The 12,613-nt window shown below is 35.8% G+C and overlaps 1 protein-coding gene across 2 annotated transcripts in view; it reads left to right on the top strand.

Moving 5' to 3' along the window:
- The window catches only part of SMAP1 (small ArfGAP 1), a 131,420-nt gene that overhangs the window by 90,272 nt on the left and 28,535 nt on the right, over positions 1–12,613 (top strand). The window lies entirely within an intron of this gene.

Genomic DNA, 12,613 nt, shown 5'->3' on the forward strand with positions numbered 1-12,613 from the left:
ACCTGATAGGTTAGGAACCGGTCTACCTGATACAATTCATTTCCAAGAGCCTCCAGGAACAAAGGTGTTTTGGCCCCATCCGCACTAGCCTTCTCCAGCACCTTTGCATTATTTGCCCTGTCTCAGATGCTTTTCCGCATTTCTCATGAGTGCCTTCCTGTCATTCTGGTTTTAGTTTAAACAGCACCTTAGAGAGAGGCCTACCCTGACACCAAATGCAAAGTGGCCCCAGACGATCTTGATTACAGCATCCTATTTTAATTTACCCTATGGCACCTAACACTACTGGTTATTTGTGATTGTTTTATTGTCTGTTTCTCACCTCTACCTCCTTCCCATTTCCCCAAAATGCCACCTATAGAGTATCAGTGCCCAGAACGGCGCTGAGCATGTAGAGGCTTAATTATTGAATAAAAAACTGTCAATGGAGTAAGCAGTCTTTGCGCAAAATGATAATTGGCAAAAGTGATCCTTTTTATAATTGTGCTGTTGGGAAAGATGAACATGAAGACTGACGCAGTTTAGGGGAGTAAAGAGAACTGAAGGGTAATTGCTACTCAAAACCAAGAAAAAAGTTTAATTCTTGGCTGTTTACCTGTGATGCAAACAGCTCTCTTATCAGGTCACTCCTGTATAGAGTGAGTGTTAAATGAACAGAGACCACAGGTGTTCAATAATCCTTAGGTGGTTTAAAAGGAACACAGCCACTAAGCCTGCAGTGGGCTATATAGCTTAGTGTTTCGGGTATTTTTTTCCCCTCCAGCTGATACTTTTAATAACCTACCTTAGGAAATATTTTCAAAAATAGAGACGAGAGATAAAAACCACCTTTATAATGCTGGGAAGTATTTAGCCAAAATATAAAAGATATTTTTAAAAATTAATATCTGTTGGTATTATAGCTAAAAGGTCCTGGTGGATGAATTATTAATAAATCTATGCAGTCCTAAGACGATTAGTTAATACAGTACTGATAGCTAAACTAATTTATGTCTTTTAATGATTTTTCCTAGAATGTCTATCTGGGTTTTGCCATTTAGAAAGGTACTTTCCTGCACTAAAGATTCTGGTGCAGTAGCTGATAGACTGTGTGGAAATGTATACACTAGCCCTTGATGAGGCCCAACAGTACCCGTACCCACACAGACGTTTCCATAGAGGGGAGTTATTTAGGGCCCACATTAGACTTTATTTCCAGACTCTTAATGTTTTAGAGCTGGCGAAGATGTAAACAATCTAGTCCAACCCCTTATTCTTTAGATGAAGAAATGGGAGCTGAGTGTGATTATACAGCCTGAAAGTGATGTCAGGACGCAAATCCCCACAGCTCCTGACTCGAATCAATGCCAGTGATAACTTGTTTTCGATAGTTGTCTTTAATCGGAAACAATGCACCTGGAACAAGCAGGGAGTATGCATATCCAGTGATGGATGTAGTCTTCTTTATCGGTTGACTATTTGTGCTTACCCAAACCCTGCAGGACATGCTTTGCAGCTTTCATTTTTGTCTCTGACTATGGAACTTGAACAGTAATTTTTCATACACAGTAATCTGTTCATTGGTTGTTGGTAAAATATCTGATAACTGATACAGTGTGTTCAGTCGTCTTGAAAGTTTTTCCTCACATGTCTCCCTATCACAAAGCTGAAGGCCCATATTTCTCTGGCAGAACCACGAGATAAGACCTTGAAGTTATCTACCTTTCCCTAGTTTAAAAAGAAGGTAAAGCTGGAAGTAAAGTGCTGAAAAATAGCACTGTTTTATTCTGAAGTAGCCACAACTACCGTGTTTCCCCGAAAAGAAGACCTAGCCGGACCATCAGCTCTAATGCATCTTTTGGAGCAAAAATTAATATAAGACCCGGTATCCTATTATACTATATAAGACTCGGTCCTATATTACAGTAAAATAAGACCGGGTCTTATATTAATTTTTGCTCCAAAAGATGCATTAGAGCTGATGGTCCGGCTAGGTCTTCTTTTCGGGGAAACAGGGTAAGTGCCAAAAAGAGAGAATTTTCATTCTTCAGGAGAAAAGGAGACCAAACCAGGTTGGGTTGTAAGCTAGTGGAGAAGTCGGGGGAGGAAGGAGAGAGAACTAGTAGTAGTGTTTGTAGTAAGGGCAGTAGCGGTGGTAGTAACTGTAGTAGCGGTACAGACCTTTAACTCAAGGAACACAGTCTCCAGATCCTTATATGTCAATGTGACTCTTAGATTACTGGTAACTAAACACGGATTTACTGCATGTGAGCTCCATAAATGGAAGATGTTATTGTGGTTGTATTGGTTGTGGTAACATTAAATTATATCTTTGGATGGGTTTATTACCTAAAAATTACTAGAATCCTTATGAATTTAGACATACTAAGTATCAAATAATGTTATTAATAACTATAAAATAACATTCTGAAATAAAGTAGCTGTAAAATACTCTGTTCTTAATTAACAGTGATTTTATTTTATTATTAGATATTTTACTTTATTAAAACCAAGAGATTTAAATAAAAAAAGTCCTCTGTGTTTGAGAATTAAGTTTCTGACACTGTGAACTTTTTGTTTTCACTATAGACTTAATGCATCATCTTAAAGTAAACAGTGAAAGGATGAAATTTTCTACTAGGTTTCTTGTGATCCAGTAATAAGTTGCTAATGATTTCTAGAAAGTTCTCAACTTGACTATAAAGGAAATCTTGAAACAATGTAAGGTGTCTGCTAAAACAGGTTGACGTTATATAGTACCACTCAAATTATGTTTGTTAATTCTGTTTTGGTCATAGTACTTGATCATATGATACGTAAAGCCATCAGCTCTTGAGATCATAAGAGAGAAGGAAGAGTTAACTTATAGTAATATTGAAATCTCAAATGTTTATAGTGTTTTTTATTTTTACAGTTTACAAAGCACTGTTGTAATGTATATCTCATTTTGCCTTCACTTACTCATTCTCTAATATTCTTCCTTTTTTTATGTAGTTCTGAGTTTCTGACCTATATCATTTTCCTTCACTCTGAAGAACTTCTTTTAACATTTTTTTACAAGGCAAGTCTACTGGCAACAGATTCCCTCAATTTTTGTTTGTCTGAGTAAGTCTTTATTTCTCCTTCACTTTTGAAGGATCATTTCACAGGATACAGAATTCTAGGTTTGTGGGTTTTTTTCTTTCAACACTAAATATTTGAAGTGCTTGCATGGTTTCTAAGGAGAAGGTAAAAGTAATTCTTGTCTTTGTTCCTCAATAGATTAAGTAATTTTTTCCCTCTAGTTTTTTTTCAGGATTTTTTCTTTATCTTTGATTTTCTGTAATTTAAAAATGAAGTGCCTAGGTGTAGGGTTTTGTTTTAGCATGTATCCTGCTTGGTATTCTCTGAGCTCCTTGTGTCTGTGACTTGATGTGTGACATTTCTTTTTGTTTTTCCATTTTGGAAATTTTTGTTGACATACCCTTAAGCGCAGAGATTCTTTCCTCAGCCTTGTCCAGTCTACTAATGAGCCCATCAAAGGCATTCTTCATTTCTGTTACAGTGTTTTTGACCTGTAGCATTTTTTATAGTGTAGCATGACCTGTAGCATTTTTTAAATTCCTTCTTGGAATTTCCATTTCTCTGCTTACATTATCCATCTATTCTTGTTATGCGGTCTACTTTTTCCATTAGAGCCCTTAGCATATTAATCGTAATTGTTTTAAATTCTGTCTGATAATTCTAACGTCCCTGTTATACCTCAGTCCGATTCTGATATTTGGTCTGCCTCTTCAAACTGTGCTTTTGCCTTTTAGTGTACTTTGTAGTTTTTTGTTGAAAAGCTGAACATACTGTAGTAGGTGAAGGGAATTCTGGTAAATAGGCCTTTAGTACTGTGGTGGCGAGGCGTGGGAGGAGGGGAAGCATTCCTTAGTCCTGTGATTGGATCTCAGCCTTTTAGGGAGCCTGTATCCCTGGGCTATGAACTTCACATGGACCTCTGCTTTTTCCCCACTGTAGGTAGGACAGGATGGCTGCACGGGGGCTGAAGTTGGATATTTATCTCCTCCCAGGTAGGCTAGGCTCTATTAAAACTCCAGAAGCTTAGGCTCTAGTGAAAGAGTTTCTCTTGAAGGCAGGCTTTGTTAAGAAGAGAATTCTCTGGCGTATTTCAGAATGGTTATTTTTCCCTTCCCCATGCCAAAGCCAGAGGACTTTTTTCTCTCCTCTTCACGATGAGAACCTTGGTTGTGCTTCTGGAGGTAAAACACAAAAATGTGACGGCCTCCATATGACTGGGGTTCCTCTGCGTTTTTGACTCAGACTTGTGCACGGAGCAGTTTTGTCAATTACAGTTTAGATTTCCTACCTTGGTGCTGGATGTCTGCTCCACTAATTTTGTGTGTGTGTGTGTGTGTGTGCGCGCGCACACACACACACATATATTTTAGCTTCAGGTGTACAAAACAATGTAATAGTGAGACATTAATACCCCTTACAAAGTGATAACCCCCCTCTCCCAATCTACTACCCCTCTGACATCGTATATAGCTGTTACAGTTCCACTGACTCTGTTCCTTATGCTGTACTCCACATCCTGCGACTATATATATATATTAAATTGTAGTTGACATTTATTGTTATTCAGTTTCAGCCTCAAATGTACAGTGCAGGGGTCAGGCATCTACACTATCCCTGAAGTGGTCTCCCTAATAAGACAAGTGTCTATCTGACAACCTACAAAATCTTTGCTCCACTATTTAATTCTCTGTGTTTTCCTGTCTGTCTCTCCAATTTTGGGGGCTATGGCTTGTCCATGATCTCACTCATCTAATGTATCTAAAAAGAATTGTTGATTTTTCAGTTTGTTCAACCTTTTTACTTGTTTAGATGGAGTGCTAACTTTCAAGCTGCTTACATGCCAGAACAGAAACTGGAAAGCTTGTTATAATTATCTTAATTATTATTTTAGCATCCATAGGTCAATATGACAGGTATTATTATTTTACTAATCAAAAACAGGCTCAGAGACAGAGCCAGCTACATAATTTGCAGGACCAGACCAAAATGAAAATTAGAGGCCCCTTGATGAAAAAAAACAAGACAAAAGTACCACTGAATGTACTAAAATACAAAGCTTTTTTCTTTCTTCTGCAGCCTTTCCATTTATCAAGGTGCTTTTTACTTGCTATTTACTGTTCTAAGTAAAGAAAAAATTTAAATTTATATTAACATGAATTTTATTATTCATTTTTATATTGTATAATGCAAGTTTTAATTGCATACATAAGAGCATTTAACTCACGTAGAATCATTAAAATTATGCAATTTGTATTTCTTATGTTGTACATGGATATGTATTTTGTTTTTACTGGAATAGTGAGAACAGTGCACAAAATTAACTCCACTATTTTTATTTCACTTCTTGATATGCACATATTCAATCAATACTCTCTACCTGTGGTTGACTGATGAGTGAAGAAGAACTGAAAGAAAAAGGAACTGTCAGTTCTTTCTCTTCTGTGTTATGATTATCACTGTAAATGGTTGGCTGATAAAGGGAAGTGACATAAGTAATAAAAGATAGGTTAGGAGTTTTCTGGTCTTCCCTAGAATACCTTTGCTGATGCCGTCTGCTTTCAGAGTAAGTTCTGGTGAGAACAGAAAGCGTGACCTTTTAGGGCCGTCAGCACCCTGCTTACTTACTCTGCTGTAGCCCTCACACTCCTGCCTTGTGATTGCTGAGGTCCTCACACAGGAATTCTGTGCTCCTGGAACATTGTGAGCACTGTATGCAAATAGTCGGCGAGGATCAGTGGGGCACACATGGTGCACTTGTGCTTAAGCTTATGTTCTTTTGTCCCACTGGATTTACAAAATCAAATCAAAGATAAAATTAAGAATTTCAAGATGCAGATGCAGCAGCAGGGAATTAAACCTTTCCTGGGGCTCTGTGGGACAGCCCAGGTCACATGGCCACGAAGCTGACCCTGCATAAGATATTAAGGGACTTGCTCAAAGTCACGCCTGACAAGTGTCCAAGCTGGGTTTAAAACTTCAATATTTGGCTAATTTTTTCTTTCTTTCATAGTTTTTCTAATAACTAAATGGTAATTATTAGGGGGAAAAAAACAAAAAAAAAGTCCTCTTTTTCCTTTTCTGCAAACCTTTAGACTACTGTGTAAAACAAGGATAACAATAGTAAAACGAATATTAAGGGCATTGATATAAATATAACCCACTCCTGTTGGATTTACTGACTTGTTTTAAGTCTTGCTGATCAACTACCGAGAGGCCGACTGGGCTTTTGCATGTAGTCCACAGAACGCCCAGTACTTTGAAGGGTCATTCTTCCCTCAAGGAGCTTACCTGTTGCTAAAAGGAAAGGAACCCATCTGCACCTAAGTCCAGCAGTATTGTGGCCGATTTCTGTCTCAGGGCAGTGGCTCTAAGTATAATTGAGATGAGTATTTCAAACTGGATACTTGTAAGAGTGGAAGCAAGCACCATTAACAGTTAAGTTGGAATACAGGCATTAACTAGTTGTCCTGAGCAAACCAAGACATATGGTCCCCACCTCATAATACATCACTCAGACACATGCTGAGCTTAAGCACGCCATTCCTGGGAGTGTCCAGAGAACTTTTTTAACTCCGTCATTGCACTGATCTGCAGTGAACCAAAATTATATTTGCTTACCTAGATTATAAGCTTTTTAAGATTAGGAACCATGTCTTACTCATCTTTGTATCCCTAGTACTTCCAGGACCTGGCAAAAATTATAAATGGTACCACCACAACCACCATCAGCTTCCCATTTATGAAGCGCCTGTTATGTGCCAGCCCTCTCTGTATTATTTTACTTAATCACAAAAATCCTACGGTAAATATTACTTTAAGGAAACTTACCAATGTAGGCATTCTGTGTTTGTGTCGAATAATGAAAAGTTTTGTAGACCCAATGTAGAAAGAGTTATATACGTAGGTCATTCTTTAAGAGACTGTACAAGCCAAGATGGGAACCAGAAGATTAGAAATAGGCAAATGTCCAGATTTTTAGAAGGAAAATGTAAGCGGATTATGAATGCTATATCTTTGAGCTTGACATGAATTCTGTGCAAAATTCAAATGGGGTTTTGTTTTTTTAAATGACTTATTTTTTCAAAGTGTTAACAGCACTCGCTAGTTATCTGCATGGGTTCCATGAGAACAGTTCATGTCAAAGTTTACTGGTCAGGACTGACTCTTAGATACACCTCTGGTCAAGATGTAGACAGGTGAGCCTGATGGTCAGATTGTAGGTGTATTGTGAGCTGGCTGGACAGCTTTACCCAGAGAAGTCCAGTTAGTAGAAATGATATCAATGTCAAGGGAGTTCGCTGCATTCTTCGGAGCTCAATGCTGGACTTTGCTCTTTTCAGCATTTTTATTAACTGAGTACATCAATGTCATATTGTTCAAATTTTCAAAAGACCAAGCAACAAAGATTAGTTAAGATGTTGCATGACAGAATCAATTCCTTAGAAAATCTTATACACAAAATACCAACAAATTGGATAACAATAAAATTCTGAAATAAGTGCACCCAAACCTCAACTGCCATGAATACAGTAGCACGAAAGAAAATGTCAGGGAATTTTAGATGACCGAGGGCTGGGTATGAATTAATGGTCTGCTATGACTGCTCAGAGGGTCGGTGCTCTACTTATTCATTCCTCCATTTGTTTTCTTCTTGGCTGTGTCGTGGAGAAAAGAGATACGTGTGTACGCATTACAAGTTGCCTGAAGAAGCTTTCTAAAATTTAGTATTGTCCAAATATAGAATATGCTGTATCATCATATCCAATGATTCCACAATACTGGAAAATTTTCTTAGACTGGCCATGTAAGAGACATATTAGAGGTGATAATCTCTATAGATAAACTTATAGATAAATGATCTATAAGAATATTATAAAGCATGGTAAAGAAGGAAAAGGGAGACTTTAGGAAGATTCTGAATAAAACAAAACATATTGGGAACAAATAAGAGTTATGTGCAAGATTACTTCTCGCGTAAAATAGTTTTAAATAGGATCGTATATAATTTGGTTGCGAAAGCACATGTATGCAAGCACATAGATAGATATAGCTGTCAATCTATAGTAGGAATGTAAGTAATTTTTATTAATGTATTGATAGCACACAGTCTAATGGCTTTCTTTAATGGGTGAACAACAGGAATGATACCGTGTTTGAATTATTTTTTTCTGCTTTATAGCAATATATATGATGATGTACACCCCAGCAGTTTTTAAGTACCTTGTCATTCATACATGTTTACTAAATAGTTTAGCAAAGGTTAACTCCTATAAAAATTTCAAAAGGCACCCATATGAGGTAGTATTGTATTTAAGGAATTATGTATTTTGAGCAACTTATTAGAAAACATTTCCTATTTCAAGTTGTAAGGAGGCTGGCTGTAGGTGAATGTTAATCTTCCTAAATTGCTCTGATCGTGTCACAGCCACACACACACATGCCTACACTGGGAGTGATGAGATTTTTCTTCCTCTTCATGGTTGACACGCACAACTCACTTCCCGAGGAGTAACATCTTTGATTTTACTACTCTCTGAAAAGTGGTGGCCTATCTAATAGCTCTGGTTGGCTATTCAGGCCCTTTCCACAGTGTGGCCCTCACTTTTTCAGATTTATCTTTTATTATTTCCTTACACTTAACATGTAGAGGTTAGTCAGATAATGTCCACCGTCTTTCCCACTCTTGTATACTCAGTTTTCTTCACTTGGTGCCTTTACCAACTCCTATCTTTTTATCTTAGACTCCTACCTCCTTATCTTAGATTCCCTTCTTTCCTAAGGACCTCAGAGTAAATATCACTGACTTTGTAAAGTCCTAATCATCCCATAGCCACCATCATCTTTGAACTTCATAGTTTTCATATACTTTTCATATGGTTTTTATATTCTACCTTGCATTAAAAAATTGTTTGTGTACTTGCCTGTTTTTTATATCAGATTGTGGTTCCTTTATTTCAGTTTATCTTTGTGTCACTGGAAAACTAGTATCCATGCACAGTAAACACTGAGTACATCTGTATTATAGTGTTCAGATTTTCAAATGATCACATTTTCAAATGACGAATCTAATTCATGTTAAATAGAAATTATTATTTAAAACAGTGCATCGTGGTGCAGGGGAAGGAGGTCTGTCAGGAGATTAGCTTCTGCCATTATAACTACCTGTGGAACCTTTGGACAAATCCTATCACTTTAATATCCTTAACTTTTAAAATGAGAGAGTTGAACATTATAGATTTGATGTCCCTTCTAGTTGTATGAGTCTGTGAACTGATTATAAACAAACTAGTTAAGGCACAATCTGAGACACAGTCAGTTGATTAAATAAAAAAATTATAATACCTCTGGAACTTAGAAAGTTGTATAGCTTCCCTATTGTAATATATTAATGATATTATCTACATTAGTTGGCCAATTAAAGAATAGTGAATCACATTCTAGAGGCTCAGCTGTTCTTTAAAGGGGTAGGAAATGGTGCTAAATGTAGGAGTTGGAGACTAAGTAGTTTTTGATTCAGTTATATTGTGTAGTGTTATAAATTACAAAAAAAATTGGCTAGTGAAGTTTCTAATAAAGGTTGTAATAATTTGAATAAGACATCTGCTCAATATAAATCTAAGGAAATTACATTTTATAAAATTGCTTTATCTAATTATACCTATGTTCTTGCTTTTTAGAAAATTTTGTTTAATAAATTATAGATTGCCTAATTTTATCCATTCACCGTTGACTGCATTCCTTACTTATTAAAAGGCAAATTCCATACATGATGTTTGTAGTAGCAGGAATACTTAAAGTGGAATGATTCTATACCTACTGCTTGACATGTTTTAACTGAATGTGGACTATGAAAAGGGTGACAGTTATTATACATGAGGTAAAATGTGGTCGTCAAGATCTTGATTGACTGTTATCACACTTTATTATATCCCTGCTTCCAAATACTAACAAGATAATAGCATTTTCATTCTTAAGTTTTCTAAAATTTGGCTTCATGGTACTAATGTATTTTACATTATATGATTGCTACATTTCAAATATCTTAAGTAATTTTATCTTGTTATTCTTTGCAAGGTACAACAGAATTGGTATGCTATAGAACAAAGATACAAATTAATAGTTTCTGTATAAATAATTTTAACATTTACTATCTTTATATCCTGAATGTGATAAATATTACTTCTTGTGTGTTAGGCAAGTCTGTTAGTAATCAGATATGTTCTTAAAGATTTTTTTCATTTTAGAAGAGCTTGTCTGGAAGGCATAATCTGTTACACATCCGTTTCTTAACCAAAGTGCTTAACTAGAATACATTTTGGGAATCTACTTATAATTTTTCTCCACATTATCCTGGTGATGTATATAAATTCTTTATATAAATAAAAAAGAAATGTTTTGCTGTAGAAACTAAGTAGACTTCAGCTTGGCAATGAGACAGGGTTTTCGGGGTAAACGTGGGGTGCTTCTGCTCCCTGCTTGATAAATCCAGGCTATTTAAAGGCCATCATATTGCCTTGTTGCTATGCATAGTGTGATGAGGGATAAGGGAAAACTATTCCAAACGTCCTGTCTGACTTCTTGAGATTTGATTTTGATAAATTTTGAGATTTGATTTTGATAAATTTAAACGCCTCACGGTTTAAATGTTGGATTATAAAATATGGTAAAGAAAGGAGGTCTGTTACTTTGTCTCTTTGTAGCCCAGTATCTGAGGCCATCCATAATCTTCTTTCTTAGTCAAAAACTCAGTAGCTGTCTTGTCAGCTTTTAGAAATATGGCAGTATTGGGCAGCTGCAGCAGTGGCCATGCTTTAATGGCTGGAAGTAATACCTTTTTGAAACAGGCTTTGCCTCTCAATCTATTGGTGACAGTATTGGCCTTATATGTACATTACAATGGAGTAAAATACAATATCTAGATACTTTTAGTTTGTGTTTTTTTAAACACTGAATCTATCTTTGTTTTAGAGGATTGCATAATTTAGAGGATTATTTTAGAGGTTTTTTTTGAACCCTCATAATGTAAGGTTTTTTTACTAATCCCTCACATCTATAGTTTTAGATATTATTACTCATCCAAGACTAGGAAAATACTTAATTCCAGTCATTTTATGGAAAGATCTATAAAACTAATTGTAATAAATGAGAATTAATTGTTATTGTAAAGTCACTCAAAGAAATTGTATAGGAAATTAATATTTTTTTATGGATATTTAGCTCTAAAATATTAAGTCTTCTGGGTAGAATATCAGGAATATTCCTCGTCTATATAGTTTGGTGTTTTGGTGTATCTGTCCTTGAGTTTTCTTTTAATATATTTCAAAATAAAAATAATGAGGTTAATTTCTTACGTTTACATTTATGAGCAAAGAAGAGTATCATCTGAATTTAATCTTTGTAGCTCTAACTCGTATAAGGGAGTACTTAAACCACTTCGAAGATAACAGAAGAGTGACCTTTAAAATTATCTCTGCCACACATCAGTGTATTCACAGTACTGCCTCAGCAAGATTTCAGGCTGAACGAATACAAGACAGTTTTTAAAGTGAACAACTCTTGCTTTTATGATTTGTGGGACTACTTATGAGATAGATGCCACTTATAAGGGTAATTCATTTCTGAATTGTTGAAATCCATCTACTCTGTTTGGAGTAGTTGGTAAGGTTTGGGACATAGATATCCCTCACTCTTATAAGTTGACTCACTGTAAGAGCAAAGGAGGAGGCTATCTTTAGAGCAGTGTTTCTCAACCCGTGATCTGGTAGGAAATGTGTTTTACATTGTGATCCAGTACAGCTTACGTGTACTCACTTGTTGCACAAGTGTGCAAAACAGTTGACTACTTACCTTTACTTTGTTCAGTACATTCTGATTTCTGTTCTAGTTCATTGTTTTTTTTAATGCCAGAAATAAATTTTCGTTGTTACCTATAAAATGGATTTCAAAACCCAGTAGTGCACTGCACCTGCAGTTTGATAAACTCTGTTTAGGATATTCCCTTATTCTTGCCTTCAAGTTTCTCTTAACCTTATACAACTATATATATATATATATATATGCATGTGCTCTATTACATAGTTTCCTGTGGAAATCGTTGATAAACACCCATTTAAATTATGCATTTGAAATCTAAAGAAGAGAAGCTCTAGGATACATACAGATGTGTGGGCTTCTGAAAGAAAAGGTATTTTCCCAATTGTTTGCAGTAGTTCTGAGAGTGGGAGTCAGAATTACTAGAGGACTTGGCTTTTTCTCCTCTTTTCAAATAATGAGTGGGTAATTTCATACTCAGCAATATTTTAAAAGGTAATTCTGATTTGTTGGGAAAATAACTCCAACTAGAATTTGAATTTGAATTTTTAAAAAGAAATCATTTTAGCCTGAAGACGTTCCTGATTCTTAGACTGAAGAAAGTGAAATAGGAAGGAATCTGTCACAGGTTTGGTGTCTGTTCCATGCTTCTTTCTATGGAAGAAGATTCAATAAAATATTATATACCAAAGAAAGAATTCTAAATTGAGGGACAGAAAATAAGTTTTAGTTATTCTATCCTTAATTGGCGTATAATATC

Source organism: Rhinolophus ferrumequinum, chromosome 3, assembly GCF_004115265.2.
Source record: "Rhinolophus ferrumequinum isolate MPI-CBG mRhiFer1 chromosome 3, mRhiFer1_v1.p, whole genome shotgun sequence".
NCBI classification, from domain to species: domain Eukaryota; kingdom Metazoa; phylum Chordata; class Mammalia; order Chiroptera; family Rhinolophidae; genus Rhinolophus; species Rhinolophus ferrumequinum.